Source organism: Canis lupus, chromosome 3 (genome assembly GCF_011100685.1).
Source record: "Canis lupus familiaris isolate Mischka breed German Shepherd chromosome 3, alternate assembly UU_Cfam_GSD_1.0, whole genome shotgun sequence".
NCBI lineage: Eukaryota > Metazoa > Chordata > Mammalia > Carnivora > Canidae > Canis > Canis lupus.
The window spans coordinates 80,576,009-80,603,835 of record NC_049224.1 but is presented as its reverse complement, the minus strand read 5'-3'; the positions used below and the strand labels follow the sequence as shown (position 1 = coordinate 80,603,835).

Below are 27,827 nucleotides of genomic sequence, written 5' to 3'. Positions count from 1 at the left end.
TTACAGGCAGAGACACACATTAGGAGCTGCCAGGATTGTGTTTGTTGTGGCTGCCTGGTTAGCTGCTGCTTGAACAGCTGAAGTATGAGCGTATTGATCGATTAGTGCCAGCTCAAACAAGAATTGCGCCAACCTAAAGGGAAGTCAGAGTTGTATGCAGAGCTGGGTTGGCGAAATTTGGCAGGGGGAGGTGGTGAGAAGGTGAGACAAGCTCCTTAATATAAAGATACCAGTGTACCTTGAGAGATCTAGGGTATTTTGTAGATATTTCAAAGATAGCAGTTTGTGGTACTTAATAACATGGAAAAGAGTTTCATTTTGGCCCAAAGAACAATGTCCACTTTCATATACAAAGTGGGATGGGAAATGAAGTTGCTCGTGGGCAGAGTCCAATGGGAAACCTAGCTTTGAATTGCACTAGGTGCTCTAACTGAATAATCGTCATAATTCATGTATCACTTTATGTATAAATAGCACTTTTCATATAAAGCTAATAACCCAGTCTTATAACAATTACTTTATGAGGTTTACAACAACAACTTAGGTTTTAAATCTGGCTCATATGAATGACTATAATAAAATATTATATTTAAAATAATGCATATGGGTGACTCATAAAATCAAGGATGGCTATGTTAAAATCTGCCTGGGTATAAGTCAGAGATATAACAAGAGAACTTCCTAGAAACCACTCAAATATGCATGAGAACTGTTAAGTAAAAGAGTGAGAAACTCCCTGGCAGGAATATTCCTGTTAGGACTATATTCTCTGGAGGTGCTTGTTCTAGAAACTTACTCTAGTCACTCTGGGGAGCAGCAACCTTAATTGTGATGAAAAAGGAAAAGGGGGGGTTCGCTATTCCAGAATTCTTTTGATAACACTACCTATAATGTGTGTGTGTGTGGGTGTGTGTATTAAACTCGGTGCTCTAAAGATTATTAATAGAGAATTACAGAGTTCATTCTATGGATTTAAGCACAAGCCTGGAATATAGATTTTTAGTACTTCTAATGAAATGTGGTAGAAGTATTATGTTGATTTTATGTTTTTTCTTTTATAAAGATACTTCTTTATTTCTTTTTAAGTTTTATTTTTTTTTAATTTTTATTTATTTATGATAGTCACACAGAGAGAGAGAGAGAGGCAGAGACATAGGCAGAGGGAGAAGCAGGCTCCATGCACTGGGAGCCCGACATGGGATTCGATTCCAGGTCTCCAAGATCGCGCCCTGGGCCAAAGGCAGGCGCCAAACCGCTGCGCCACCCAGGGATCCCTTGATTTTATGTTAAGATGGAAACTAGTTAATACAAACAAACACAAAACTTCACCACATTTGCTTAAGGCAACCCACCATTTGCCAGTCCAGCGGGGAATCCTTGTTTTCCTGAGGTTGTTGCATGTCCCTCCTCTTCCCACCTTCTCTGATCTTGTTCTGTGCTGGGAAGTGGCCTTCTGGAGTCAAACCCTTAACATTATTTGCAGAAATGTTCGACATTTTTATCAGTGACTGTGCAAAAATTCCCTGAAAACACAGGATCTTTCTAGTGCTTCTATGAAAGATCTGCTTGTCTTTCTTTAGTCTCTGCAGTATGCTAGCCACCAGGTACATATCACACATGGAATAGAGAGCTTCTCTTGCTGTATGCATGGAGCCTTCTGAGTTTGATGAAGTGAGACTTCCCTGTGTCCTCTGTTGATGAAAAAAAGGTTTATACTCTGCTACTTTAGACAGAAGAATCACTTCCTGATTGGGATCCGGGCTAAAAGTGGATCTGCCTTTGGGCTAAAATATGAATGCTATAATACTTCCTATTTAACATTATTAACCATACTTCCTGGTCCCAGAAAGCCAGAGTGTGACTATTTATTTCACATCCGTTATCATGAAATTATTTGTAATAGAAGAAAAAAAGATAGTGGGTAGAATGGCCACATTCTTGTTTAAGCGACCTCATGTAGACTTATCCTACTAATTCAGAAATAGGGCCCGCTTAGAATAGTATTCGCTTTTCAGAAGTGGCATGCAGTGTCATTTATGATAGAGTATGGATTTCATCCTTGACATTAGTCAATAGATTAAGATGTTTAATTCAGGATGACCATTCCAGCCTCTCCTTAGTAATCCATTATGGTTTTCTTACTCCTTCAACGTTTTCATCCTACTTGTAATTGTAATTTCTCATAGCTTTTGTATAGTTATTCGCTTAAGATAACTATGTATAGTACAGAAAACTAATATCGTTTACTTATTTTCTATATTCCTTTTCTCTTTTTAGTTTGCAAATTGTTCTTCTATAATATTCCTCTTTGCAAAACTTAACCCTATTGATAATCTATATATATTCTTAAAGCAGTATCTATAACTATATCTATATCTGATAAAATTACCCAGACAATTTTTTATAATGAAGCACTAAAGTATACAAGTAATGACATGAATACATGGGTGATAGAATGTAAATTGAAGGCTAAATGGCAGTAGAGATGCATTTTGCATTTGCACTTTTTTTAATATTTCACAATGAATCGGGTAAGAGCGATACAAGTATATGTGATAGAAGGCCCATTAACTGGCATACAAAATCGCTGAAGCAATGTAGTTCAGCAGAGAGACCAAAGCCATGTAATGAGAGTGAGAAAGCAGTTTTGATAATTAGAATGAGTCAAAAGCAATCTCCTGCCTGCTTTAGCTTGCACAGATGACAGGGGAAGGAAAATGTTCTTTTCTTCTGAGACAGAAACAGGACATCAGTCAAAATGATAAGAGATGTCAGTATAATATTCCTCTGAGTCAGGTACCACTGAGCTAGGCATCTGAGACTAGAGTTTCTAATCTTTTTCTTTGCTTCAGTTTTACTCTGGGCTTTGGGGTAATAGATTCCATATCAATATATATTTTTAAAAGTTCACAGTTCTTAATGGGGAGAACTAAAAGTAGTTTATAATCCAGTGGGAAAAATATAGTCTTTGAAGTCAGTAAAATTAAAGACTTTCTAGGCTTTTTTTCTTATGTTAACTTGAATAAGAAATTTATATTCCTTAAAATGGGCATGAAATTACCTTTCTCAAAGGAATTTTGTATGTATTTATAATTAAATATATGTAAAATGCCTTTGCATGGAAGAGCTTAACAAAGAATTTATATTAGCAGCTGCTATTAAATTCACTTATGGGACAACCAAAAAAAAAAAAAAAAAACAAAATCGCTAGTTTTTATGCTAGTAAAATGAACCAGCATTTAAGGTAAAAGTCTAACATAAATATATATTTCCAAATAAAACTATAGAAAGGGAAATTTCTATATTACTGATGTCAGCCAAAGGAAAACATATTTTAAAATTATCTTAATCTCAAAGCCTAGAAGAGATCACAGTCATATTTATAGTATGAAGTCAGTAAATATTCACTCTACTTCTATGTTCTATCCTGCTAAAAACTAAACTTTTCTTTTTACATATTAAATCCAGGGTATTGGAGACTTCTGAAAAAAGTTACTAATGAGAAAAATGTAGAATTAAGTGGATATATACTGATGTTCTAAACATAGAGCTACTACCACAGAAGACTGTAACATAAGGCATCCAGTAAAAAATACACTCTCTAATTATATGAAAGAGAGAGGGGGAAAGGGTGCCAAGTCATTGAATAATCCTCTTAACTAAGTTAACTGCTAATTCAGTGATTCAGTGTTTATGCCAATAGATGTCCACCATCCTCAGTAAAAATTTCACGAGAGACAAACCCTATTTTTGTGATTGCATAAGCACCAACCTCATAGCCAGAAAAGGGCTCACGGTTGCTATTTTTACTGGGCAGGAAATTAAGATAATTCATGTAAAATGTTTGAAATATTTCTGGCACAAAGTAACTGTGCAATAAATTGTAGATAGAATGTCTTAGTAAATATCGATTGATTCATTCACTTTCCTCACAATTGCATGCTGAGCATTCTATATATTAGTCACATAACGAGAAAGAATAAAGTGTGGAGAGAAGATGCTGACAGTCTGTTATTGTTGTTGTTAAATGACAAACCAACCCAAGACTTGGGTAGCTTAAGTTAATCAGCATTTATCAGCAGTTGGGCCATGGTGAGCTGTCATTGGTGGGGCTCAGTCTGCTCCTGTGGTCCACTGTGGGTTGCCTGGGGGTTGCTTTGCTGACCTCGGCTGGAATCTTCCATTTTTCTCTGCTAGGACAACAGGGTAACTCTATCCCAATAGGCTAGCTCAGGCTTATTTTCATGGCATGGCAGAAATACAACAAGAGCAGGAACACCCAAGATTGGATACATTGCAGGGTTGCTCCCACCCTGTTTCATTGACTACAGCAAGTTCCAAGGTCAGACCTGATTTAAAGTGTGGGGAAGTAGACCACAATGTGATGGGAGAAGTTGCACATTGCAAAATAGGGATGGGTACCCAGGAGGGCAGAGCAGAAAGTCATGGCTACTTTAGCAATTTCACATGAAGACCATACAAAAAGAATCATTGATAAATCTGCTTTAGGAATCTCTTTAACCACTTTTATTGATATAGGATTGTCAGTTTCAATTCTTTTTTCCACATAAAACAAACAAACAAACAAACAAAAAAGCAAGAAATAATGGGCCACAAAACCAGCAAATTTATCAAGGACGTAAGATCAAATTTGTTAAAATTTTACAAGATGGAAATATATTTATTTATTTAAAGGTAAAAATACTGTAATGAATATTATTAGCTCCTTCGTACCTCTAGATTTAAATGTATTTCATTGCTATAATTCTATAGAGTACTTCTATAATTAGCATTTTTCCAATATAATTGGGATATAATTGATACATAACATTGAATATGTTTAAGGCATATAATACAATCATTTGATATATATGTAATGTGAAATTATTACTGCAGTAAGCTTAGCTAATATCCCTCACTTTGCACAGTTATATATATATTTTTTCTTTTAATATCTACTTTTTAAACAAGTTTCAAATGTACAATAAGGTATTACAAACTATAGTCACTATGATGTACATTACATCCCTATAACTTATTAACCTTATAACTAGAAGCCTGTACCATTTTTTTTAAGATTTATTTATTTATTTGAGAGAGAGAGAGAGAGATTGAGAGAGAGAGAGTGTGTGTGCAGGGCGTAGGGGCAGAGGGAGAGGGAGAGAGAATTCCAAGGAGACTCCATGTGGAGCACAGAGCCTGATGCTGGGCTCGATCTCATGATCCTTAGATCAGGACCTGAGCTGAAAGCAAGTCACGCACCCCCTGAAGTTTGTACCTTTTGACCATCTTCACCCATTTCCTCCACTTTCCACTCTCTCTTCTCTGACAACCAATTTGTTCTGTTTTTATGAGTTCATCATTATTTTTTTATTTAGATTCCACGTACAAATGAGATTGTATAGTATTTGTCTTTCTCTGTCTGATTTATTTCACTTAGTATAAAGCCTTTAACTTTCATCTATGTTGTCGCAAACGGCAGTAATTCCCTTCTTTTTTTAATAGCTGAGTATTCCATGTGTATATATATATCATAATTACCTTACTCATTCATCTGCGGATAGAAACTTAGGTTATTTCCATGTCTTGTCTACTGAAAATAAGGCTGTGATGAACATAGGCGTGTAGTTGTGGCTTTGAGCTAGTGATTTCATTTCCTTTGGACATACATCCAGAAGTGGAATTGTTGGACCATATTTTTAATTTTTTGAGGCACATCCATTTAGTTTCTGAGTGCCTCTACCAACTTAGATTCCCACCAACAGTGTACAAGAGTTCTCTTTCTTTTTTTTTAATTTTTTTTATTTATTTATTTTTTTTTATGATAGTCACAGAGAGAGAGAGAGAGGCAGAGACACAGGCAGAGGGAGAAGCAGGCTCCATGCACGGGGAGCCCGATGTGGGATTCGATCCCGGGTCTCCGACATCGTGCCCTGGGCCAAAGGCAGGCGCCAAACAGCTGCGCCACCCAGGGATCACCGAGTTCTCTTTTCTTCACATACCTACCAGCACTTGTTGTCTCTTGTCATTTTTTTTAATTGAAGTATATTTGACACACAGTGTTACATACATTAACTTTAGGTGCACAGCATCCTGATTCCATAACTCTGTGCATTATACTGTGGTCACAAGAGTAGCTACCATCTGTCATCATACAATGATGTTACACTATCATTGACTATATTTCCCATGTTGTATCTTTTATGCCATGGCTTGTTCATTCCACAACTAGAAAACTGTATTTGTAATACCCTTCACCCATTTTTGCCCATTTGCCACTCCCCTATTCTCTGGCAATCACCATTTTGATCTCTGTATTTATGGGTCTCTTTCTGTTTTTTTGTTTGTTCATTTGTTGTTGTGCGTATTTGGATTCCACATACAAGTGAAATCACATGGTATTTGTCTTTCCTTATCTGACTTCTATCACTTAGTATAATCCCCTTCAGGTCCATCCATGTTGTTACAAATGGTAAAATCTAGTTCTTACTTATAGTTGACTAATATTAATATATATTAACATATATATTAATTATATATTTATCACTTCTTTATCCATTCGTGTATAAGTGGATGCTTAGGTTGCTTCCACATCTAGACTATTGTAAATAATGCTGCAGTAAACATAAGGATGCCTGTATCTTTTCGAATTAGTGTTTTGTTTCGTTTTGTTTTGTTTGGGTAAATACCCAGTAACAGAATAACTGGATAGTATGATGCTTCTATTTTTTAATATTTTGAGGAGTCTCCATACTTTTGTACACAGTGGGTTGAACCAGTTTGCATTCCCATCAAAAGTGTATAGGGTTCCCTTTTCTCCACATCTTCATCCATACTTGTTCTTGTCTTTTTTTGATACTAGACATTCTGACAGGTATAAGGTGATATCCCACTGTGGGTGTTATTAATATACATTTTATTTAAATTCAATTTGCCAACATGTAGTATGACACCCATTTAGTTTCTGAGTGCCTCTACCAACTTAGATTCCCACCAACAGTGTATAAGTTATAGTACCATCCCCCCCGCCCCCCTCTCCTTCTGCAACCCTTTGTTTGTTTCCCAAAGTTAGGAGTCGCTCATGGTTTGTTTCCTTTACCTGGGGATACTTATCTATAAATGCATTGCTAAGGCAATGTCCAAGAGATTACTGCCTCCATTTTCTCTTAGGAATTTTATGGTTTCGGGTCTCATATTTAAGTCTTTAATCTACTTAGAGTTTGTTTTTGTATATGATGTAAGAAAGTGGTCCAGTTTTGTTTTTTGGCATATACCCGTCCAGTTTTCCCAATATTATTTATTGAAAAGACTCTTTATTCCCCATTGGATATTCTTGCCTCTTTTTGTCATTGCTGTCATAGATTAACTATATAGGCGTGGATTTAATTTTGAGCTCGCTATCCTGTTCCATTGATCTATGTGTCTATTTTTGTGCCAGTACCATGCTGTTTTGATTACTATAGCTTTGTACTACACTTTAAAATCTGGAATTGTGATACCTCTAGCTTTGTTACTCTTTCCCAATATTGCTTTGGCTATTACAGCGTCTTTTGTGATTCCATACCAATTTTAGGATTATTTATTCTAGTTCTTTGAAAAATGCCATTGGTATTTTGATAGGAATTGCATTGACTGTGGATTGCTTTGGGTAATTGCACATTTTAGCCATAGTAAATCTTCCAACTCATGAGCATAAAATATCTTTTCATTTGTTTGTGGCTGCTTTAATTTTTTCATCAGTGTTTTATAGTTTTCAGAGTATAGGTCTTTAAACTCCTCTGTTAAGTTTATTCCTACATATTTTATTCTTTATGGTACAGTTATAAATGGGATTGTTTTCTTAATTTCTCTTTTTTGCTAGTCTGTTATTAGTGTATAGAAATGCAAAAGATGGGATGCCTTGAGTGTCTCAGTGATTGCACATCTGCCTTCAGCTCAGGGTGTGATCCCAGAGTCCCAGGATCGAGTCCCGCATCAGGCTTTCTGTGGGAAGCCTGCTTCTCCCTCTGTCTGTGTCTACCTCTCTGTGTCTCTCATGAATAAATAAATAAAATCTTTTAAAAAAAGAAATGCAAAAGATATCTATACTGATTTTGTATCTTCTAACTTTACTGAGTTCATTTATTAATTCTAATTGTTTTTTGATGGAATCTTTAGCATTTTCTCTATATAATTTTACGTCAACTGCAAATAGAGACAGTTTTACTTCTTCCATACCAGTTTGGATGTCTTTTATTTCTTTTTCTTGTCTGATTGCTATGGCTATAGCCATCAGGACTGTGCTGAATTAAAGTGGTGAGAGTGGACGCCCTTGTATTATTCCTGATGTTAGAGGGAAAGTGTTCATTTTTTTTTACCATTCAGTATGATGTTAGCTTAGTATGATGTTAGTTGTCAGTATGATGTTAGGTTTGACACATATGAGCTTTATTGGCAGTTTTTATCATGAACAGATGTTATACTTATTTGTTTTAAATGCAGAGGGCAGGAAAAATACATGGTTACTCTTGTGTGCTTCTCAAGTAGAACAATTTCAGGGACTTATCTCTGAAAATCCTAACCAAATTGATAGTTCCATAGTTTAAACCATGGAAGACGTGTATTTTTTTCTTAAATATGTGTTACTAAATATAGATATGAGTACTCTGCCATTCACACAGATATGGCCATTGGTAGGAACATTCAGTGCTTTACCTGATACTGTTAATGTAAGTGATAGATTCATAAATCCAATTCTCTATAAATCACAGATTCCATTACACTCTTACCTCATACTCACTGATAGCCATTCTAAAATTTTTATCTTCAAGATAACCTAAAAAAAAAAAAAAAAAAAAAAAAGATAACCTTACTGGTGCCCAAAGGTATGTCCAGCTAAAGGATCAATATTATTTATTAGAAATGAAGAATATAGATATAATATCAGAGGATAGTGTCAGAATTGCATTGTTTTCTGAATATATAAAACATGCCTGGCTGCCTGGGCTTGCTCTTTGTTTTGTGTATTATTTATTTCGTTTAATATTCACAGCAACCGTGGGAGCTAGGTATTATTTTTAGTACAACTTGCAGCTGAGGAAACCGAGGCAAAATATTAAAAATATTCCAAGGCCACAAATCTTATTGACAGAACTATGATTCCAACATTCCAATACAGACTCTCTGGCTCCAAAGTGAAAACACTCTCACAATCCACAATATACTGCCTCCCCTTACAAATAACCACTTATGAAACCGGTCGTTTGTTGTTAATTATTTAGTATTTTCTTGCCAAGAAAACTGATGCCAGACATTTATGTGTGACCAAGATTAACTTCAATTAGTGACTCTCTACTGCCATTGAAGTTTACCATGTCTGGAAATTTGAACAAGAAATATGGAGTATAGAATGTGTTTATTCAGTTCAGTTAGGTTGTTTAGTGGAAAGAGAAGAAAAGGCTAATCGTATGTCTGATACCTTCTTGCAAGTTTTGGATTGTGTTAATGACTTGTTGGCAACCCTTACACTTTCTCATCTTTTCCTGAAAAGCATCTGCAAAGGTTTTATTTGTTCAATTATGAAATCTACAAGATGTGAAGTTCCATTAGACACAAAATGAGTTTTGCTGATTAAGCTGAATGACTTAAAAGTAGCTTTTCAACACATGTATACCGCAAAAGATATTGTTGAAGGATTTTTTTTTTTCTTTTGACTAAGTAGTTCATGTCTTTGGATACGAGAGAACAAACCCTAAAGCTTAGAACACCAAAAACAACTTTTATCTAAGGGTCTTTACATTAATATAGGAAATGTTGCCATTGTATGTTTAAAATCATTGTTAAATTTAACTCTACACTTATGGACAGAATTCCATATTGAGACTTGCATTACAGATATCATAGAATCTCTTTTGCTCTACTCTACTGTGGTTGAGGTTTAGTTTTAGTATATTTGTGATTTCATATTCAATCCCAAAAATATATGGTTTATATTTATTCTTAAATATTAACTTATTCTTACAAGTTACAAACAAATATTCTCAACATACCTTAGATATGAACGAATGCATACGTTGTAATTTTCAGTACATTTTCTAGTAATTTACTATTTTAAATAATGTGGGTATTTTTTCCAAATTTTCATGTGTGGACATGGCCTCCACCTATTATAAAATAGACAAACAAGAATCACAATAACTCCTCCAGGAGGCACAGAAATGTAAAACATGATATATTCTAACAACAATAAGCAATTCTGTGTTGTAGACACTCTGGGAGCAAGTAGTGGAAGATAAGACACTTCCCAAACTTAATGTCCCTTATAATTAGCTCAGAATTGCGCCAGTATCATGTCATTCCTGCAAAGGGCGATGCGATGATTTTTATGTATTTTTCTCTTATGCCCTAACGCCTTCAACTTTATTCTTTGTACGTCATACACTCAGAAGATAGGCTGAGTACAAACGTGGGCTTGGGCGTTTACTAGCACAGCTATCTGGGCAATTGACTTAACCTTGTAGGGACTCATCCCTAAAATGAGGATAAAAAATTAAATGAGTTAATAATGAAACATTTAAAACCATGACTGGCAATCAGCATTGTATGACTATTGTTCTTGTAAATTCTGGAAGTCAGAATGGGGACAAATGCTAATTAACTGTGATCTTTATTTTTCTGCAGTTTCTTTAAATCCAATTTGTCTGCCTTTTCGTATACTAACCTGCAAGAAACAATGGAAAACTTCCCTCAGTTGACTAAACCGATTAGGTTTGATGATCTTACCTATCTTTCCTTAAGCAGATAAGGTTTTTGTTTGTTTGTTTGTTTTTTTAAGCAGATAAGGTTTTGTTGCTTGTATGTGGTATGGGAAACTTAAGAGACATTTCATTATTCTAAAAATTAGTTATTCACAGTTTTGAAGGCTTGTGTTCTGCGTTCTTTCTTATCCAAATATTTTCCTTGGACTTCATGTACCAAAGAGGTAGGATTGATGTTTTATGTATGTATTATGATGTATTTGATTGATACAATGGTTTGTATTTCCATGAAAACTATTATTAGGACAGCAAAGAACAATATAATATTTGTAATTACTACTAAGAATAAGAGCCATTTCAGTCTCTACTTAAGGTCTTTCATGAGGCAAAACATTTTGAAATGAGAATCTATCTTTATCAATATTGTATGTTCAGTTGGTATAACATGCTGTGAGCTCTCAGGGTGAACAGGAATCTCAAATCCATGAAGCAGAGCCTCTCTGTTGTTTACAGTATTTAAAATAAATTGTTTCAGTTCTCTGTGGGATTGTTTCCTGTTGAGAAGAGCTTCATAATTAAAAACAGCAACTGGATTGGAATTATAATGCAGGTATTTTGACAATGTGGGCACCTGGTATATTATCTTGAAATAAACTGACCTATGGCTATTATCGATAGTGTTCTTTCTAGGCGGGATTTGCATAACTACAGAGAATTAGTCCCTCTGCCCATCCTTTTGAAAAGATCATAGAGTATTTAGTAGAGAGAAGATAATTATGCTATTTGGGATAATAGTCAGATTTACTGTCTAGGACTCCTATTCTTTACACTACATGAATTTCAGTATAATTGCTCAGATCCTGTTTAGATGAAAGCGGATTTATTTTTTTCAGGTTTTCCTTTATACTCCCCTTTTTCTTCTTTTTTAAGCAAACAGGTCTAGCATTGTGAGCAAAAATGCTATTTAGTATTAAAATTGACCTTCTTTTGTCTGCATTCAGAAATTGTTTTTTAGAAAATTTTTGAGTTGTCATAAATCACTTTTTTTCAAATTATGACTGCTTTTTTTTTGTCCAGCATTTCATTAGCAAGTCTGTTGTCTAATATTTCTGATATAAATAAATTCTAGAAGTTCTATTTTTATATGGAATATTTGATAACTCTCTCTATATATTCCTTCTTCAGAGTGAATCAATTGTACATCAGCAAAGTCACGTGGCAAGCTGAAGGAATCTTTTCAGTTGACTTTCTGTTAAAAGACAATCAGATTATTTGTATTATTAATGTTAAATATATTTTGTTTTATTTTAATTGTAGTGATGCTTGCATATTATGTCTTAAAAACTTTATTTAGCCAGAATAAATCCTCATCCCAAGGACTATGTCACACATTTTTTCCTCCTCTTCTACATAAATTAACTTATTATTATTTTTTTTAACAAGAGGGAGCTAAGCATTTAGCATCTTGTATTGCTGATCCTGTAAATTATCCATTTATAGTATTATACTGCAGAAGCAAATCCAAAATTGTACAATGTGTCACATATTAATAAATTTTTAATAAGTTTATTTTCATTTGCAGGGTTTCAAGGATTATTTTTAATATGTTTTCAGAAATAAAACAGGATATTTTATGTATTGAGTTTTGACTACATGACTATGAGACATTTTGCAAAATCACAAAATAACTCTTAGTCACGATCTGCCATATTCTTATTTTGTTGTCACTTAACTTACCGAAAATTTAAAAAGTTTCAACTTAGACATTTTTTAGTACATACACCTACCATTGAAATGGTTTTCATATTATTCTGTCTTCATTTCTCAACTAAAAATATTCCTAGTCAACAGAAATCACGTAATATAATTACAAATATACTACTACTGTTGACATTTAACTGAAGAATTATTACATATTTGTGAGGCATCTGTGGGTAAATAATAAATCAGTCTATTGCTCTAAGTTAAAGTGTCCAGAATCTATTGAGACACTGCCTTCTAGGTAAAATTATCATAATATAGATATTGGCCTATATATCATCCACAATCTGTGCTCAAAATACTCTTCTGATAGTACAAAATTGGGCTTGTTTTGAGGCCTCCCATGAAATTTCACAATGAAAGCATAAAAGTAGTGGATTTATTTTGGCAGTGTTCATCTCTAACTCAGCCACCTCAAACATACACACATGCACATACACATGCACACCACACACACTCACTCCTTACTAAAATCAGAAAGGAAGGAACAGGGAGAAAAGGAGGGAGGGTCAGAAGGGAGGGGAGAGAGAGAGAAAGAGAGACTTGAACATGTACGACTGACAACAAGCAAAATTCCTATTATTAAATCAGATTCTTTACATAAAAAAAATATGTGAGAGCTGTCTTTCAAAGACTTCTCTTAAAGCATGAAATGGTTATATGGCATCCTAATTTAGCCAGTCCACAAAGCTATCTGTGATGGCAGAAAAAGGTTCTTTCTTGAAATGGATGCTTCATTCTTTTTTTCCCAGTAGCTATTCAACGCCCTTTGTCTATTTATATTCATTATTGCCACTGTAAGAACAGTGCGGTTTTTCATTACTTCATTGGCATGGGATGCACTGATTCAGTTTTGCTGTCCGTTCTGACCCCTTTCTTTCCCTCCTCCACTTTCACTTACTGAAAATCTACAAACAGGAGACACACCATACACGGCGTAAGATAGTACAAAATAAATAGCACATCACAAATTAAGTTGTCATGTTTAGTTTGAATTTAGCAGAATTGAATGTATTGAACAAAGAACTCAAAGAAGCTTATGAACAAACAGTATATTTTGATGATTTTTTGGGGTAGGGAATGATTTTTTAAAGTGTGCTAAGTAGTATTATCAATCCTCTGAATTTTTGCTGTATTATTATTAGGGATAATCTTTATTTCCCTTAAGATATTCAGCCGAGAAAGAAAAAGCAGTTTGGTAAGATGATTGACATGATAACTTCCCAGTTTTGTTTTTGAAATACATGCTGATCTTTGGTATGAATTTGTTATTTTCTGCTCGTTTCTTAATTTTCTAAGGCTAGTGTGATCATCTCATGAGTTTTGTTTTTAAATGTTTCTCATGTTGTATAAGCTACATTCATTCACTGCCTGAAAAACTGTAGGATTCTTGTTTTTCTTACATTTTACTGTAAATAATTACGCCGGTATAATATAATGGATTCTTTATTATGACTTGAATAACTAGGAGAAGAATTCTTGAAAAATACATATTCTGTGCTTTCCTTCCTTCTAATCATCATGGATAGGAGGAAGTGATATTGAATTTTAAAGCAGTTTAACAAAAGTAATTGGATCTCACACAACAGAAAATCAGTTTAAAATATACATTTTGCCAGCTCAGAGAATTCAGTCTGTTATCACTATTGAATTCACATTTATTCTTTTTCTTGCAAAATGCATAAGAAATACCTCCATTGTATCCAAATGCCTTAGGTATAGTTTAATGGCTTCTCTCGCTTTCTCTTCCCCCAAATACTTTTATTTACAAAGAACCTAGAAAAAAGAATGATGTGACAACTCTTCATTCTCTTATTCCTGGAAGCAGAATATATAAAAATCCCTCTCTAAATGCAGTTTCAAAAGGTTTTTATAAGACCAGGCCTGGTCAGTGGAGGAAACTGGAATGATCTTAAGATGTCTAACCCCTCTTATAAGTAAGTGCCTCAGACCCTGGGACAGTCCGTCTTGTGCTCAAAATCTCTTGCATCTTCCCATGTTTTTTTTTTTTTTTTTTTTTTTTTTTTTTTTACCATGTTTTTTGAAACCCTGCAGGCATTATTGTATTTACTACCCTTACAGTAGTAATTCTGTGGAAAAGCATGAGACATCTTTGGTTTATCAAAAGTCGGTTTGGTTATAGAAAGGTCCATAAACACTGTTTATAGACTTTCCTGGCTGTTATAGGCAGTAACCAAAACACTACTTTTCTTTTTTTAATTGGAGTTCAATTTGCCAACATATAGCATATCACTCAGTGCTCATCCCATCAAGTGTCACCCTCAATGCCCATCACCCAGTCACCCCAACCCCCCGCCCACCTCCCTTTCCACTATCCCTTGTTCGTCAAAACACTACTTTTATGAGCATCTTGTGTTTCATAGAAACTTATCATGAAAGCCTACCAATGTACCGAAAGCTTTAGCTAGGCTGTATTGATGTCATCACTCCGCATGTGAGAGAACTGGGGTGGACATAGTTTGTGTCTTAAACCCTAATGTAGCATTGTCATGGCATCGGCACCATGGTTTGCTCAAGTCACTTATGAGGCTGCTTTAGAAACTCCATTCTTGATGACTTTGTCATCCCTGGATAAATCTTGCCCCTTACTCTTTTCTCTCAGTAAAGTTTCAAATGAAAGTTGAAGACAGGAGGCTATGTAGGATAAAATGGGGGGGGGGGGGAGAGTGAGCCTTAATACAATTGTAAAATATGTAAACCGAGGTAAGTGTAAGCATCAATGACACCATAAATTATATGGCATTCTGACTGAAAATCTGTAAATTGTATCTCATGTTTTCTAAATTGTGTTTTAATTTTTAGCCAACTAGAAAAAAGTTAAAGGTACTTTGGAGTCTGTCTTGAGTAAAAATTCAGTAAATGAACTAACCTGGGTTAGACTCTCACATGCTGCCATAGATTCCAACTCAGTTCACCAACTGGTGCTAGCTCCATTTCCTCTAGCTCCATTAAAGGCTCTGAGCTTTTCATAAAAAACATTCAAGATTCCTGTACATATTTGAAGCATTTAATAGAGCAATAAGTATTATGATGCTGAGACACAGTTAATATTTTAGTAGCCAGTAATTCATGTATCCCACAACTGTTCATCATGTACCTAAAATGTGCCAAGTGATTTTCTAGGAAGGTTATTTATCAAGCCAATATGGTATTTTTTTTTTCCTGCAAGTATATTAGCATCATTATAATATTGCTAAAAACACAAATTTTCCAGTTTGGATGAAGCTATATCTGTTTCTCTATAGAATAGAATGACAGATGGAGATAATTGGCTGAAATTTACAAGAAATAAATTCCCTTTCACCATATTCAGGGATGGAAAAAAGGTTTCATCTTTCATCCAATACTGGGTAATGATATTTGGAAGGATGTGGAAGTAGAGGTCAGCCTCTGATGGGAAGAGTGCGTAGGGACTTTGTGAACCAGCGTTGCCATTTCTAATGACAGGCTCAATGACGAAAGCTAAATTTTATTCTTCCTTTACATTTCACATAACTTATTGTATTTCTTTTATGGAAGTCTTGGCTTTCTAAAAAGATTAAAGTTACTTATGTACTTGTCTCCCTTTTTTAGATGCTCTGTACCCTAAAGGCAGGATCCATGTTTAAATTAACCCCACAATCCATTGGTAGGGAATACCAACTGACTATTTGTTGAATAAATTACTGTAAAATCCTGCCTTTATGTCAGATGACCCCTCAAAAACTTATACAAACCCATCATTCTCTTTTAAATCCATGTCCAGCATTGCAAGAAAGTAGCAAAGCTTGTGTAAATTATGATAAGAGCTCTGCTGTCATTATAGCACTCAGATTTACTTTGAAAGGGAATTGAAATCAGCCACTGGGAACATTCTAAATTCTCTACTAATTTTAGGTCATTAGTTGTACTTCTTTTGGAACATTAAACAATTCTCAAATAACATTTTTTAATGTTGTTCTAAAATATATGCCTCTGCCTAGCCAAGTCATTTGGAAGTTTTTCCTTCCTGGGAAGCTAATCCATCATATTTCTAGTTTAAAAAGGATTTTAGTTGAAAGCAGGTTTAATGGTTAGTTTAAAAAAAAAAAAAAGAACAGGATGTCATCAACCTGAGTAGTGTCCAATTTAAAATCTGTTTTTGGTGGTTCTGCCCTTAAATGAAAGCCATAATTTGGGTACTGATGGTGCAAATGAACAAGAACTAAAGATAAAGGGGGTGAGGACCTTCTGATCAATAGTGATATTTACTTAAAATATGTAAAACACTAAAATTAAACAGAACTTAAAGTGTATGTTCTATACCATAGTAAAAACAAAACAAAAAAACAAAATAGTTAAAACATCCAGAAAATTCTAGATTGGATCCTCAAGAATCAAACAGAAATGAAAGGAAAAAAATGCAAATCTCTCTCTATATTTAACAGCTCCTGTTAGCTTACTCTTCTTTTTTGAACGGTTAAGAGTCATACTAAAATATTTTTGAAGTTAAGAGTAGGTAATACAAAATGTTCCACGGTTCTGCATCATTGATCTACACTTTTTTTTCTCGTAATACGGTGTTTTTGTTTCTTGCTGGGCCATAGTTTTTTATTAACTTGTCTACCATGTACCAGCTTTAGATTCATTTCATAGGCTTTTGTACATTTTCTTTGTTCATAATAGGAAATGATTGATCAACTCATTCATTCTCTGTTATTTTTCATGCCGATGTGCTAATATCCTGTAGAGTCATTTTTTAAATTGTATTTCAGCCTTATGTTCCAGCCTGCCCGGACACATAGGAAGGAAGGGGAGTTCTGGCTCTAATGGAGCTTCTTGTGGCTCTAATCAAGATTAATTTGTCATAAATCAATGACCAGTGAGAGTCAATATTGATAATGAATCCTCACCCTATACCTCAAAACAGAGCTGAAAATCTGTATCATGTTAATGTAAATATAAATTCTTCCACAAGTCACACATCAAGCTGAGACTCATTATGTTTCTCTTTTATTTTTCCTGTTTTTTGCCTTCTATTTCCTTCCTCCTTACCTCATATTCTTTTCTCCTTTTCTTTCCATCCTTTCTTTCCTTCCACTTTACTCTCCCACCTTCCTCCCTCTTGCCTCGTTCCATGTGTACCTTCATTTTTTTATCACTTCTGCTTTTTCTTCCCTAACTTTCCACCATTTTTCTTTTTTTCAGTCTTTTTTTAATTGTTTTTTTTCTTTTTTTGTATTTTTTCAGTCTCTATGTTGTAGTTACCATATGTTCACTGAAAACTAGTTAGGTATAAAGGAGGGAATAGAGAAAATAGATGACAAAATGAGGATTCAGCCTTTCTTCCCTTACTCCTACCTTTTCCTTTCTCAAGCACATATATATTGAAAAATTCTTATTGCATCTACCTAAGAATTTGAGGCACAGAGTCATGTTTATTTTTTCAGTGTGTCAATTAGCTTGTATATGCTCATAGAATGAGTGATAAGAAAGCAGATGTTTACTAGCTTAGTCAATTCTTTATACCTCTTTCACTTTCTAGATTTCCTTTTTTCTTCTGACAAATCCCTTAGCAGTTGTTTCTTACTTTTAACATCTGGGAAATGGACACAATGACACTTGCTCTTTTCTCTTCTCACTCAGTAAGAAAGATGCCCTAAATTATGCCAGGCACTAATAAATCAATTCCTATTATGTTGGTAGCTTACACTTAATATGGCCTTGTGCGTCCACAGCTATCCTTGCCACTGCATGGATAAATGCCTGCCATTCATAATAACAGCTTAGCTATTTATCTTAATGAACATTGGTATGCCAAGTACAATCAGCACATGGTCACTATTCACAAGACCATATTAAAGCAAAGAGACCTCTTTTGGGCTGTTATGTCCTTTGTCCTTATTTTCACATCCAGGTGCTATAAGAAAAAAAAAAGAAAAAAAGGTATCTCTAACCACACTCAACTCAGGTTGAATAAAATGTTCATTTAAGACAAATTTTGAGGGACTCCTGGGTAGCTCAGTGGTTGAGCGCCTCCTTTTGGCCCAGAGCATGATCCTGGAGTCCCAGAAAGATAAATTTTTTTTAATAAATTAATTTTTTATTGGTGTTCAATTTACCAACATACAGAATAACTCCCAGTGCTCATCCCGTCAAGTGTCCCCCTCAGTGCCCGTCACCCACTCACCCCCACCCCCCGCCCTCCTCCCCTTCCACCACCTATAGTTCATTTCCCAGAGTCAGGAGTCTTTATGTTCTGTCTCCCTTTCTGATATTTCCCACACATTTCTTCTCCCTTCCCTTATATTCCCTTTCAAATGAATGAGAACATACACTGTTTGTCCTTCTCCGATTGACTTACTTCACTCAGCAGATAGATTTTGAGCAGAGAAGGCAGTGTATAGGAACTAGCAGGCAAAAAAAAAAAAAAAAAAAAAAAAAAAATTAAACATAATAGAATAGCACTAGGAAGGAAGGAAGAGTAGAAGAGAAGTATCCATGACTATAATTTGTTTCCTTAATTGTAAAGGAACAAATTAGAAGGGCTATCATGTTAAAGATTGTAAAAATTTTTTAAATAATTGATTTAAGAATAATTTATATAATACTGATATCTCAATTTGCAACAAGCAGCAATATAATTAATATTCTGTGGATGCTTAGCCATTTGAAATAATTTATCTCATAGACTTTTTATGTCCCTGTATCTTTTCAATACAGTCAGGGAAATATAATTACTAATGGAGAATTTGTATTTGTTATTAGTTTTTTATATAGAGAGAAAAACACTCCCAAACTCCAAATAGGAATGCCATTGAATACTTTGCAACAATGGTCAGGGGAGGGAAAAAAACATATCTCTCATAAAAACTCTTTTGTTTTCAGTTACTCCAACTTAGTTTAAAATAATCTAATCTAGCCTAGTGACAATGGCTTGCTTGGTGATTCACCTCTACGTACTTCTATTTTGTAGAAGAAAAAAAAGCGGGGGGATCTCTTTAGTTATCCACAAGATAGCAGATTTAATTATAACTTTCCCAGAAGGAAAAAGTTTATAGTACTTCTCCTGGTTGGTAGCCCTGGGGTTAAATATTCAATATGATCATTATTACATCTGATTCTCTAATTACTCAAAAGATTTTGTTTTTGTTTTGTTTTGTTTTTAATTCAGAGAAGATAAATCCAGTCTGATGCTGACTATTTTGAAATATTTAGCCCTATCTGGACACACCATAAGCAGAATATTTTATTTTACTAGTTTCCCATATTCATGAATAATGTATGACTAGTCATACTTCTCAGATCAACTTATTCTGAATCCTCAACCTGACTGCAATTCAAAATGCATTTAATCATACCAAATCCCCGTGTGTCCTTTGGAAGCCATATAGGCATATCATGAGCAGATAATTAGTCCTTATTTTGACTGGACAACATTTTTAATAGTTAAATGACACTCCTTAATACACCCTAAAGGATAAATGAATCCCTTAAGTCATTGCTCACTTTTATTCAGAGAGGCAAGTTCTCCTTGACAGTTACTTTAAAAGACAAGTTGTCTCAAGATATTTGTTTTCCCTTTTAAATTCTCTTGCTTTTGCACTTAAGCTCTGCATTATTTAGGCTAGTTAATATGCAAAGCAGAAAGCCGTTTCTTAACTTTTCCCCCCTCTTTTTGAAGATAATTTAATGCACATTAACTGGAATTCTGCACCTTTTATACTTTCTAATCTGTTTAAAGATTCTTTAGATTAAATTATTTTTAATGCTTATAAAGCCACCCAAGTAATGGGCTAGATATTATACTGTGTTGAAAGTATACACTTTTTAAATTTCTCAATTTTACCATTTTCTTATGTCCCCATAGAAAAAAAATAGAATTTAAGCAGTAAAAAAATGTGATTTTGTACAAAACAGTAATTATGTGAAAATTGTTTCTTTAGGGGAAATGAGAGATTATACCTAGTTAAGTAAATGACAGAGTACTAATTATTATTTATAGCCTTTATTATTATATACCTGCGACTCACAATAGATTAAGTTTCAGTTAACTTTGAACAGCTAGTAATTATAAAATACAATGCTGTCAGAAAAATCATTAACTTAGGTACACCTAATCTTTGAAATTAAATTACTTTGCATTTCTTCTTCTAAGCTTTTTGTAGTATGCATTTTAATACTCATTAATTTAAATAATTTTAAATTTATTGGGGCTTTGTTTTAAGATATGTATTTGGCACTATAACCTATGATGCAAAGACATGAATCTGTAACTATTTATGTGTGAAAACTTGTTTATCTGTACTTAATTGGTAAATATTCTAAAAATGTAAGATTTTGACTTTTTAAGTTTATGCCAAGCAGAGAGGATATTGAGTAAAAATAATAATTTTCAATAATTTAGAATCAATATTCTATCATTCAAATGTATGTGTGGAAAAGAAACTGGAATAGCAGTTAGGCCAATAGTAGCAGTAATGGTAGAAAAATATATCAAGTGCTTCTATATATAGATCATCACACCAAGCACTTAACATGCATTAGAAAATTTAATTATCAAAACAACCCAATAAAATAGACTCAGAGTTAAGTAACTTGCTCAAGGTTACACTATGGGTAAATGAGAGAATGTGGACTCAAATCAGGCTACCTTTGCTCAGATCCCAGTGTGTTAATCAGTCTGATTCATTGATTATATCCAATGAAGAGAAGTGAAAGTAAAGGTCTTCACAGAGTGAAAATAAAGGTTTACACAGTGCATGATTCCCTGGTTTTTAATCTCCAAGATACAATTATAAAAAAGTACAAGGTATATAAGTGTTCTTAAAGTTACCACTCTTTTTACTGCATTTGCATTATCTTCTAATTTACACAGCTTTTCCCCATTTCTAGAGATTAAATCTCAGCTTCACAGGTTGCAGCTATATATTCCCCCAATAAGCTGAAAATTTGGATATTAACCACTATGATTCCCTGATTAATACAGGGAATCAACTTGGATAAGTATACTTCAAGTATTGCCTTGTGTTCATTTTCTCTTAAGAAATCAATACAGTCAGTATTTCTTTCCCAATTTAACCAACCCAATTGTGATTAATACATCCTACATAAACTCTTTGGTGCTTTGTTTGCCAGAATAACTGTCCACACTTCTTTTTTTCTGTTGTGAAAGCATTTATTTCGACTTCTCACATTCAATTCACCAAGGAGTGGTTCTGCATCTCCCGTTCTCAGAAGTTCATCCCAGCACACTGTGGTTTCCAAACATGGTTTTACTGTCTCTGGAATGACAATGATCTGAAACCTCATAATTGAGGTGTTTTTCTATCTTGCAGAATTCAAAATAGACCTGTATTATGAAGATGAAACTTTTTCTTAGCTGAATATGGTTTTAATAATAGAAGTTTGAGGCTTTTTCCAACACCGTAATTTAGTCTTCTTATTTTGACTTGGACACAAAACTCTTCATCTCGAAGACCAACTGAGAGAGAAAACCCCAAGAGAACACATTCTATCCGATGTCATCCTGGCCCTAGAACCTCCACCCACACATGCTTTTTGAGTTTTCACCTCTCTACCTGTCTAAACTAAAAATGTCCCCCTTATTTCAGGTTAAGACTGTTGAGGTTCTGGCTATATCTGACATTCAGGGACACTATTTTTTCTAACTTTCTTCTGTACAGAGAGTGCTTTTCTGCTTTAATTCAGCTTAGACAAAGATGATTTCTTTTCCTAGCACATGACATGAGTGTCTGGGTGTTATTATTTAGGGATAATATGGTACAGTGAGTGAGAGCACAGCTCTGGGGTCGGACTGCCTGGGTTTGCAACCTCATTCTATCACTCACTAGATGCAGACTCTTGGGTAACTCACTTAACTTCCCTGTGCCTCAGTTACCTCACCTGTAACATAGAGTAATATACAACCTTTCCCACGGGGCTGCTGTGAGAAGAGAATGAATTAATAGATGGACGGTTTTAGAATAGTGCACGGAATATCAAAATATTTTGCATGAATGAATACACTTTTGCACGTTACGTAACCCCACTAGTGGGACCTGTAACCTTCACGCCAGCCTTGTTCAGTAAAGTTTGTCTTTTATTTTCTCTCCTTCTTAGAATTTTCAGAGTTCCTCTGTCCTACCATAACAAGCCCTAGTTCCACTAATCCTTAGTTTATTTGCAGAACAGAGAAGGCTGACAAATTAGCAAGATTCCCATCACATGATTCACTTAAGTACTTACAGAATATAATGAAATGGTTAATACGGTACACATAAATTTTAAGTACATCATTTAAAGGAAGCTCCCAAAGCACATGTTAGAGTGATGATTTTCATTGTTCCAATACTTGTAGTTTTATCTTGTTTCTTATAGAGAAATATTCATTTGAGTTGTACAAGACACTGGCCAGTACACAAAAGCTTTCTAAAATTAATTCCCTCCAGCCAGCCTTCTCTGCCCGAGAGCTGCAGAACAGCCAGTGAAGCTAATTCATTGAACACATGGGAAAATCTGTTTGCACCATGAAACCTGTTTTCCTATGTGATGCCCACTGCTGGCAAAGTCAAAACTGAAAACATTGGGGGAAAAAGACTTAAGTAACAAGCATGCACAGCAGATGGTGGGGATAAATAGCTGATCGTCACTGTCTGCTAATCTCACTGTATTGCCTTTGAGTTGTTGCAGTACCATAATTTCACCACGATTAACTATGAAATTATGTTGGACTGTTAAGCTCTGATTCATGCTTTTCTTAAGTCATCTGCAGAAGACATGACATTCTAATTGCACTCATGAATTTTTTACACTAGGAGTTTGTTAAGTGCAGACACATTTTAGTAAAAAAAAAAAAAAAAAAAAAGCCTAAATGTATGTAATTTGACATTGTGACAGATTAATTCTTAGGCATTAGACCAGCAGTACAATTAGACAGCTTAAATGTGTCCTACATCTTAATGTCGATATGACTTTAAGAAGTCACATTAAGTCCTCCTTTTCGAAAGGGTCTGTTGCCATTTTGCTGATTGAAATAAATCAAAGTCTATCAAAGGATTTAAGTGAATTATGAGAAAGCTCATCACAATTACACATAATTCTGGAAAATTGGAATCTAGGGAATTAACTGTAAATTCAGAACGTCTCAAGGTAAGAAACTGTATTTACAGTAGATTTCTTGAAGTGGTTATTGAGGATGTGAATAACTCCTATTTTTTGAATCATCTGAATTCCTTTTTAATAAGGATAAAACTTTTCTGAAGTATCATTTGAACAACAGTTAAAAGCACAATTTAAAATTCACATGACATTGCGTGCACATTAAAATTGTATTTTGTATTAGATATCATATAATATATAGCTTACTCAGGAATAGGCAAGAATACACACACTTCCATGTGATAGATTTAAATTATAGACTTACGATCATTTCCAGTGTGATCTAAAATAAAAATCCCACTTTTTATAAGACTGAGTATATACATATAAATATCTATACTCATATAAAAAGCTGTAACAAAATCTTCACAAACTAATGTGAGCATGATGTAACAGATTATAACTCCCTGGATGAGTTCAAGCACAAACTAGTGAATCATGGTCTTCAGTTAGAAAAGTACTTGTCTTAATTCCCTATGATCTTACCTTCTTAAAATGTACCCATCAGCCTGCTACTAAATGGCAAATAAAATTTGTTGAACTAAAATAGGTTGGCACACTGCCTACAATTGTTCTTATTAAAATACACCCACATTACAAGAATAACAGAAGAGAACCTTCTGCTTTTCAGTTTTGCTATCACAGAGAATACCATTCAAACAAGGAGTCATGACTCCTTGTTTTGAAAATAGTCATTTATGATATAAGTTGTGTATAAGCCAAACATATATTTTATTTTCCAAGTTTATTATTGAAAGATTTGTATAACTGCCAGCCAGAGGTCCTGGCAGCACTAAAGTACTCTAAAATAGCCACCATCCATTAGCAAAGAAGCTTAACAAATTCTTTCATATGGAGCCTTGTGACCAGTAAGTATAGGATTTTCCCATTAAAAAAAAAAAAAAAGAAAAGGATTTTCCCATTAGACTCAGTCTTTGCACCTACTACTGCCACCACCGAACCCACCACCCTGCCCCAGATTGAGCATGAAGCCTCCATTTTGTTCTATAAAAATATATACATGGATTATTTCAATCAACTACAATGCTCTGTTAGAAAACAAATCTCAGCTGGAGAAACAGGCCCTAAAAGGAGATAAGGAGAGTGAATAGTAGAGAAGTCTATTCAGATCTGCAAATATCAAATAAAGAAGAATCCCTTCACCTTTTCTGATTGGCCAATTACATTGAGAAGAAATCAAGAGAAATCACAATTAGGCTAGTTAGAAGAAATCTCAAAGGAGACATATTGGAACTGTATTTTGAATGGTTTAGTTTAGGGTAGATGGGTGACAAGGCAAGGATTAATAGAAGACACAACACATTAATATCATTAATATCATGAACACATGGAGAAGCAAGAGGCTTTCCGGAATTGGCAACTCCATTAGGTCTGTTGAAGTGGCAAATGGGAGCAAATAAGAATGGAAAGAGATTAAGGACAAGAGGTAGACAGGATCCAGATCTGAAGGGCCTTCTGTGGAAAAACAACAATAACAACAACAACAACAACAACAACACAAAAACGTGGAATTGGAAATGTATACTGAAATTTACAGAAGAAGGTTTTCAACTAGGGAGAGACTTGTTACTGTACTTACTGTGCTTAAAATAATGGTAAAGATTTTTTTTTATTAGACATGTTTATTAGACCCACTAGGAGTGAAGCAGGCTACACAAACACAAAACCATGCACAAAAATGACACTTAAGTAATAAATGTCAGGAAGTCACAAAAGCTCCATAAATCTGATGAAACCCCTTTTAGGGTTGTGCCCTAGTACCTGCCTCTCCTTCTTCAATGTTATGCCAAGTGCTCTCTCTCTCTCTCTCTCTCTCTCCCCCCTCTCTCTCTGTCTCTCCCTTTCTGTCTTTCTGTTTTTGGGAATCACACCACCCAAATACAGAATGACTTAAAGTGTCTCTCAGGTAATGATCCCAGAGACAGCTAGCACTGTGGGATGGAGCAAGAGGAAGTGGTCATTCAAAAAAAGTGAGTTCTTAGTACTTTCCTGGACAAAGAAGAAATGGGATTTCGTTGAGCAGATGCTCAAAGTTTAGGTAAACGTGAGTCAGCAAAAACTTTGCAAATCAAAAATCTTCCGTTCTATTTCCTTTTGTGGGTGAGATATGGCTGGAAAGGGTCAAATACATCAATCCTACACTGTCCTTACTCTAGCCAGAAAATAGGTGGGAGTGTGTATTAAGTTCTTCTTGAAACTGTAACCAGGTACTACAAATTGAGTGTCTTAGAAAAACAAAGAAATATCCTCTTACAGTTCTGTAGGTCAGAGGTTTGACAGTGGGTCTTCACGAGCTAAAATCAGTCTCAAGAGGGTTACATTCCTTTCTGGAGGCTGGAGGGAGAATCTGTTACCTCGCCTTTTCAAGGTTCTAAAGCTTGCTCACATTCCTTGGTTTGTATCCTAACTCCCTAAAATCCCCCTGTTTAAAATATTGGCAACCTCAAAGCCATCTGAAACCTTAATTCCCCTACCCTCCTGTAAGCTAATGCTTTCACGTCATTATGATAACATGGGGATTATGATGTAGAGTTCTTGGAGGGAGCCTTTGCTCTGCCCACCACAGAGAGCTATGCAGGGTGGCTCTTCCAGTGTCACACCGAGCATTAGAAGTGCCTCTGAATCCTCGAATAGTGGATTCAAAGCTATAGTGCAGATAGGGAGAGGCTCTCCAGGGCTTGCCTTTCTGCCAATCACAGGCTCCAGGGGGAGGTTCAACAGTGAGACTTTGCCACTCTTCAAGAAAGAGGAAGTAAATAAAGGAAAACATTTCAATGAGCAGCAAAAATCAATGAAGCAAACTGATCTAGTGTTACTCCATTGATTCCCTGCTATTTGAGTCCTGTTTGCTAATCATCAGAGAACATTTTCTTCCTCCTCTTGCCTTTTATTTACCTGCTCTGCACTTTCAGGCTGTTCAACCCTCTTTTGGTCCTAATTGTGATTGCCAAATTTAGATTCAACTGATCAACTTATTGACCAGAGTAAGGAGCAAGCATTCCAGCTGTTTTAAAACTCGCCCCATAAATGGTTTTTCAGCTCCTGCTAAAAGCTTTCAGAACCTCATCTCTCAATAGTACGGCGAAACAAAGTTTTTTGTGAAAACTTCCTTAGTAAGGAACACAAAGGAGGACCTTTTGGTCTTTGTCCCAAAGCACAGTAACTAATGAGATTCTGTTACAACAGAGCTGTTATTAAAGAAGTACTTCCAGTCGGACGAGCTTTTCTGTCTGACTTGTGAAATATTTCAATAAGTAATCCTAAGCACAGAGTTTGAGAATACATTTGGAAATGGCCATATCATTAGAATAATTGCATAGTTCCTCAAGGTTACTACATTGAGGAAGAAAAATGCATGGGTACTATGGTTTTGTGCCACATTAAAAAAATTAATTATATTGCTCCAGTAAATTTAAATTGCTACAATTTGCCCCTGTGCCAAAAGTAATCACATTACATTATAGTTTTACTTCATACATGATTTGAGCTTTAATATAGTTTATTTTAGACTTCTCAAAAAAATAAGACAAAAAAATACTCAGAAATATCTTCTATTTCATTATAGCCACTATCGTGATGCTCTTCTAACTTAAGACATTACCACATACTGAGTTAATTTGTTTTAATATATACCATACTTGCATTAAGTATTTAAATATTTAGTGCCAGCTCCTTATTGCAGGAATTATTTGTTAATTTCTCACTTACTTACAAAAAATGCTTGTTGTGGTTCATGTTGGATGAAAGTTTGAGAAAATTATATCCCTTAGTGGACTTTTTCAATTTTTTAAAATTTCTTTATTTATATAGAATTATGTGGGGAAGCAAAGATAAAATGAACACTGCCTTTAAGAACACAATCTAAGGGTGATATTTGAATAGTTACTAGAGCTTTATATACTATTTTTAGAATAAAAATACATTCCTAAAGACAGTATTAATATTTATTGTAGAATATCCTCTACAACTTAAAAATATATATATTTAATTTACTTATTCATGAGAGACACACAGAGACAGGCAGAGACACAGGCAGGGGGAGAAGCAGGCTCCCTGCAGGGAGCCTGATGTGGGACTCATCCCAGGACCCCGGGATCATGCCCTGAGTCGACAGCAGATGCTCAACCTTAAGCCACTCAAGCGTACCAGATTCTACAACTTTATGGTTAA

At 34.8% G+C, this 27,827-nt stretch overlaps 1 protein-coding gene and 1 long non-coding RNA gene across 9 annotated transcripts in view; one reads left to right on the top strand and one right to left on the bottom strand.

Moving 5' to 3' along the window:
• Window positions 1-27,827, top strand: part of PCDH7 (protocadherin 7) — a 415,603-nt gene that overhangs the window by 373,843 nt on the left and 13,933 nt on the right. The gene's annotated exons all lie outside the window — the stretch shown is intronic.
• Window positions 1,159-26,150, bottom strand: LOC119871260. The gene is made up of 4 exons (XR_005357323.1): window positions 25,912-26,150; window positions 10,029-10,142; window positions 8,769-8,815; window positions 1,159-1,691 (listed from the first exon to the last, which is right to left on the bottom strand). It is a non-coding gene; the product is annotated as an uncharacterized LOC119871260 (long non-coding RNA).